The sequence below is a fragment of the Urocitellus parryii genome, chromosome 2 (assembly GCF_045843805.1).
Source record: "Urocitellus parryii isolate mUroPar1 chromosome 2, mUroPar1.hap1, whole genome shotgun sequence".
Classification (NCBI taxonomy): domain Eukaryota; kingdom Metazoa; phylum Chordata; class Mammalia; order Rodentia; family Sciuridae; genus Urocitellus; species Urocitellus parryii.
The window spans coordinates 47571193-47577554 of NC_135532.1; the positions used below are offsets into that span (position 1 = coordinate 47571193).

The 6362-nt window shown below is 46.5% G+C and overlaps 1 pseudogene; it reads left to right on the top strand.

The window, feature by feature from the left end:
• Positions 1-3695: 3695 nt before the first annotated feature.
• On the top strand, positions 3696-5606 carry LOC113190349 (protocadherin-8 pseudogene; annotated as a pseudogene).
• Positions 5607-6362: the final 756 nt, after the last annotated feature.

Sequence of the window (6362 nt, forward strand, 5' to 3'; positions counted from 1 at the left end):
GAATTATTTTTCCTAAAATGATTTTCCAAAAAAGACCAGCAATTTACTAATATTTTTTCTTATAAATGGCTGCACAGTCAAGCCCTACCCTAATAACAAACGGATTATGTAATGGGGCAACAGGAATTTGAGCGAATGATACTTCTTATGAGATAATTTAAGACAATTTCTCTGTTTTGGAGGCTTATACCACTAATGATTGACTTTAATTTTTTCAAGGTATGATTTTCAAAAAGAAAAATACAAGGCTGTTAGGTTGATTTGTTTTCTTTCGAACAGATTTAATTGCTTCAATTTCTGAAACTAACTCCTTGAAGACAGCAGCATTGCTTTTGATAATACTTTACTCATTCGGCTTCAGAATGTTTGTTCAGTTGAGAAACGAAAATGTGTCTCAGCATAGAACATAGAATGATTTTTTTTTCTAAATGACACTAAAACTGTTTCTGGCCTAGGGAAGTATCAGTTCAGGATCCTGTAAAAGTTGGTGCTTTCTCTGACACATGGACACAATAAGCCAGCCAAATTTGCTCAAGAGCAATTTCCTATGGCTTAATTTCCCCCCAAACATATATTATTATGTAAACAGGAAAGAAGAAAGTTTCAAGGGCACAGACACTATTCTGAATTAGAAAGCTAATTTCCCCTCCATGTTATAGATGAAAGTAGCTTTAGTTTATATTCAAGGTTCTCTCATGTGTAAAGAGAGGCACATTGATGTTATGTGTTCAGCAAAATAGAAAAATCTTTCATTTAAATGATCAGAATGTAAATCTTGTGTTATGCATCTGATATGTTGACATTTCGGGAATCCACTAGCACATTTTTTGTTCCCCCCACCCTCTGCCCCCAGGAACAAAGGTGAATTCTGGAGGGAGTTCACCAATTCCTCTCTTTATAAAAACGAACTGCACAAGAGGAACATATTGTTGCTTTATTTACATGTTGGTCTCCTCTTGACCCAGTTGTTTGTCTCACTTTATCTTTGACTCCAACAGAGATCAAAATATATTTTATGGACTTACAGTGTGGCAATATGCTGGCAAATGGGAAAACAAGCAACATAAAGCAAATTTCTGCCACGGTGCCTTTAATATTGAGACAGATTTTTATCTAACAGAACCAAGAGAATGGAACATGAGAGTACCAGCAGCTTGGGGCTGTAAACATAGCTTCCGGATGACACATCCCTAGGGGGACTGATCATACAGTTTCTATATTATTCAGCTTGTCACCCTACCAGCACATAACTGATTTTTGCCTCAGAAAATGTCTCTTTCCTGAAATTCCAGCTGTCCTTCATTCATAAAGCAATGTTTTAATAAGGTGGTTGTTTGCTACAAAACAATAATAGTGCTAATAATGAATCACTAACAGCATAGCATATTCCTTACCATGGATGGTCTACATGATGCTAAACAGCTGGAGGAAAAGTGGGGGAAAATGCAATCAAGCATTTAAACATCATCACTGGACGTTTCCAAACAGAAGCTTCCAGATGTTTAGCATTGTGGAAGTAATGTTTGATTGCCTACCCTTTTTCATATTTTATCTGGATCGTTTGATGTTCTTTAGATGGAGTCTTGGACTCTTCTTCCTTTTCAGTATCCTGAATAGTTTTTCTGATCATAAATGGAAACAGCAATGTTGAAAACTAGCAAAGGCCAAACCTAGCAGGAATTGTTTGAGATAAGGAAGAAGAGACTTGGATTGTGGTTAAATGGGTCCCTCTCCTGGCTAATGTATATGGAAGCATGCAATTTCTAAGGGAATATTTGAAGCAGTTTAAGTTTTCAGTTAAAATATATGTACGAATTAAGATGCTTAGTAAAGGGACCTTATTTTCCCTGAGATCCAGAGGCTGAATAATAAGAAACTTCCTTTGGATATTCAATTCAAAGAAAGAAGACAGTCTAATATGCTGTTGAGTATACAGGCTTAAAATGAATCTGATCTTTCTAGTAGAGCTGAAGTAGAGCTGTTTCTTTTTTCAGATTGATGTTTTATCATGCAAAATTAAAAGTCTAGAATAAATTGAGTTTTAGCTCCCCCCCCCATTTTTTAAGGATCTCAGATTATCATACCAAAATTAACTCCTGCTTCCCACTGTACTTCTCTCACATATCAGTTATTGGAACTTAGCATAAAAGTCATTGCCAAATGCTCTGCTAATTTAAAACCGTGAAAATTAATGATCTCATCAAAGATGGCTCAGTTTCAGAATGGGATTCATAGGTCTTGGTGCTAAAATAAATACCAATTCCTACCTAAGAGTGAAAGAAAAAAAATAGTCACTTACTGACATGTCCCTGCAAGAATGCAGGAGCCAAGAAAAACTTGGGAATGTTACTAACTCAGCTTGTTCACTGATTCAAGATGACTGGTTAAAGAGCACTGTGTACTGATGATGACTCTGTGGCATGAGGGACAATGTCATCATTAACATGTGGGACTGCTTAGCATTTAGAACACTTCACACATAAAGTGAAGTTAACACAGGACTATTTATGTGCTTTAGACAGATGGTTTAATGTTTCTTTAGCCTTCAGTCTATGAGGCCACCCGTGGTTTTCTTCAGCCAAAGGCTTTTAAAAAATAATTGATCTGCAGCCATTTTCTAACAAGTCCGACTGCAATATATTTCCTTAAGTCTTTCTCTCACCCTTAACTATCCCTTATAATAGTTTGTGACTGACAAACCTCCCTGACACTGATTCCTCACATTTAAGTAGCTATGGACATAAAAGGAGATGAAGGGAATGAAATATCATCATTAATAGTTTCTTTGCTATAGAAAAGCTATTCAGATGATTACTTTGGAAACTGATTCTCCTCTGATTAGACATTGCCTTGCTCTGGAGAAACTGTTGCCCCAAAAGCCTTCAATATACGCAATGACAACCCAGCATAGATAGATAACTGTGTGGCACGGATGCATTACACTGAGCATATATGTTCATCTCAAATGGTAAAGGAGAAGAGCAACTGTACCTCTGAAGAAGAGGTAAAAGGTTCCAGCTTAGGAGGGAATAAAGAGGCTGCAGATCCCCTGATCTTACTATCAAAGCAATAGAGTAGTTACCTGGGTGAATCAAGCAGGACATATTTGTATAGTGCAAACTTTCTGTGGGCTCTTAATGACCCCCTACATGGCTCTAGCCTCTCTTCATCTCTCCAGGCCCTTTTGTGAGTCTTTTTAGGGGAGCAACGTGACCCAGTAGTTTGGGGACTCCTGAGATTGGCCTGAATGGATGCTTATTTGCATTCTCTTGTCTATATAACCACCTCCATTGGGGTTCTACAGAAGCATGTTTAGGCCTGGGGCAGAGAAAAGCAATTACACAGCAGAGAGGATTTAATGATTAGATGTGTTTAAGGGAGCAAGTGTCTCCTGACTGCACATTCCCACTCAGGAGGGCTTGAGAGGTCTGAAGTCTAAGCACAGAACTTGCCATTGGCTTTTCTCTTTGAGGAACAAAGATGACTTTCTGGAGGCTCAGATTTCCTGGTGACACTTTACAAGGGGTTGGGCTGGAGTACTTGCTGCTTATCTGGCTGTTACTAGTATCAGGATCTTGCACCAAAACTGCCATTTCCTCACATATGAGGAAGAAGCCCCGTGCACCGTCATCGATGTTCTCTCTGACCACGTTTTCTTTAATTCCCAGAGCAAGGTGCCTAGCCAGTTCTGACTTATGAAGCAATTCAACAGCTCTCTGCTTTGGGTGCCCGAGGGTGACAGGCCGCTGACTGTCGCGGATGTAGGCCTGGACCATTAGCAACTATGTGGCCAGGCCCCTCGGTGTGTGACGTGGTCAGCTTCTCACAGGAGCAATTCTGGCTGGTGCATATGGCGGTGGAGGTGAGGGACGTTAACAACCATGTGTAGTGCTTCCCCAGGGCCCAGATTCCAGTGGAGGTGTCCGAGGGAGCCACAGTGGGCATGCGCATCCCACTGGAAGCGCCACTGGCTTGTACCGTTGGACGAGGACGTGGCCATGACAACGCAGCATAGATGGATAACTGTGTAGCAAGTGTCATTGGACGAGGACGTGGGTGCCAATGGGCTGCAGAGTGTGCCACTAGCTGAGCTACACAGCCCGTTCCAAGCGGAGCTGCAGACGTGTGTTGGCGGTGCCCAATGCGTGGATCTGGTGCTGTTGCAGGAGCTGGACTGCGAAAGTCAGGTTGCTTACAGCCTAGAGCTAGTGGCCTGGCCCAGGAGGGGGGCCACTGGTCGCGGTCTGCCATCGCAACTCTTCAGTGTGAGTGTGCTGGACGCCAGCGACCACAGCCCAGCCTTCCCTCAGGGAGCGGTGGAGGACGCCCCTGTGGGCTTGTTGTTTCTGGACCTGGACGCGGCGGACCCCCACCAGGGCCCCGTGGCGGGTGTTCTCCTTCCGTGCTTGCAACCCACCCAAAGTGAGCCGCCTCTTGCGGCTCGACCCGGGCTCCGGTCGCCTCATCCTAGCGGGTCCCGTGGACTACGAATGCCAGGACACCTATGATCTGGACGTGCAGGTGCAGGACTGCGGCCCTGGTCCTCGGGTCGCCACCTGCAAGGTCTTCGTGCTCATCCGTGATGTCAATGACAACGCTCCAGACATCGCTGTCACTCCGCTTGCCACCCCGGGAGAACCAGTCACCTCGTCCTTCACCGCTGCCGCGCTCCGGAAAGCAGGTGCGACCTTGTCAGCGGGGCTGGGGCTCTCCAGGCCTGCGCAAGCAACCTCTTTGGCGCCTAAAGGGTGAGCGCGCGAGAGCTCAGTGATTCTGGTCAGCACGTCGGACAGGGACTCGGGTTCCAACGGGCAGGTGCACTGCGCCCTCTATGGGTACAAGCACTTCCGACTGCAGCCGGCCCTTTTGGGTAACTAGTCGGTGGTTACTTAGATGTTGCTGGACAGAGTGCGTATCACAGAGTACTACCTGTTGCTGGTGGCAGAGGACCACGGCTCGTCCCCACTGCTCACCGTGAAGCCTTACAGCGTGCATGTGGGCGACGAGAACCGACAGCGCGCCTGTCTTCACACAGCCAGTCTATGAGATGTGGGCGCTTGAGAACAACCCGCTTGGTGCCTACCTGGCTATGGTGATCGCCCGGGATCCCGACCTGGGCCACAATGGCCAGGTCACCTACCGCTGTTGGAAGACTAGATGGGCCGCGCCAAGGACTCCGTATCCACCCATGTCTCCTTGGACACAGTCACTGGAGAATTGCGCGCTCGACGGTGCTTTGACAGCGAGGAGCTGGCTGAAATGAAGCTGGTACTGGAGGCGCTAGATGGCGGCTTTCCACCGCTACAGCAGTGCGGTTGCAGGTGGAAGACCAGAACGACCACACGCTCCACCCGGTGGCCCCGATGCTCTTCGATGGCTCAGCCCAGCTACCTCTGCCCGGAGGCGTGCCTTTAGGCTACCTAGTGACAAAACTGCAGGCAGAAAACGAGGACGAAGGGTTCAACGTAGAGCTGGCTCACAACCTCCTCTGCAGTGACAGCAGTTTCCGGCTTTTAGCACTGCACCTGGTTACCCGTGAACTATCCCTGCAGCACCACCTGTCCTTTCAGCTCTCTGGCCCGATGGAAGCAGGCCTATCATGTTAATGCACCGCCACTCAGCTTTTAGTGCCCACGGATCTAGTGCCACCTGGCGGAAAAGTGCTGCTGGTGCCGCCGCCACCGCCGCCGCCACCGCCGCCACTAGAGGGAGCGGAAGGACCAGTCTGGAGAAACACTGCTCAGGGAGCAGCAAGGCAATCTGAGCTCTCCATAGTGTGGGTCAGTGCTTGGGCCAGTGGCTGTAGTCTTTTGCTAGTGGCCATAGTCATTGTGACTTGTTCCTGCAAGGGAGAGGGTAGGACATGGAGGAATAGGCTTTGTGAGCACTGCCCAAGTGGGTATCAGACGAGAAGTGACCAAGCTGGCGGAAGTTGCAGAGTGTTAGGAGCTGACTCCCAGGGCTTCAACTTGAGGTTCTTCATGGGGTCATGGCCGGCTTCCATCCTGAAGCACTTCAGATGAGGGATGCAGGGCCCTCTCTGTCAGTTTCCATATCTAAGGGTGAAATATTATTAACTGCTACTCTCCTCTCTTTTTAAATAGGGTTCATTCTCAGTTCAGAGGTCCAGGGTGTTGGGTCTGCAGGAATTTCCAGGAGTGGGGGTAGCGGAGCATCTTTGCGTTCCTCTCCTGGGGAGAGGACCAGAATCTCACAGGCTCAGGTAGAGCACATTTCAGCTCTCTTATTGTCCTCATTAACTCCCCCCCCCCAAGATTTTGTTTCTTTTCTTTCTGTTTTATTGGTTCTTTCTTTTTATTAATTATACATGACAGTGGAATCCGTTTTTATAAAATTATGCA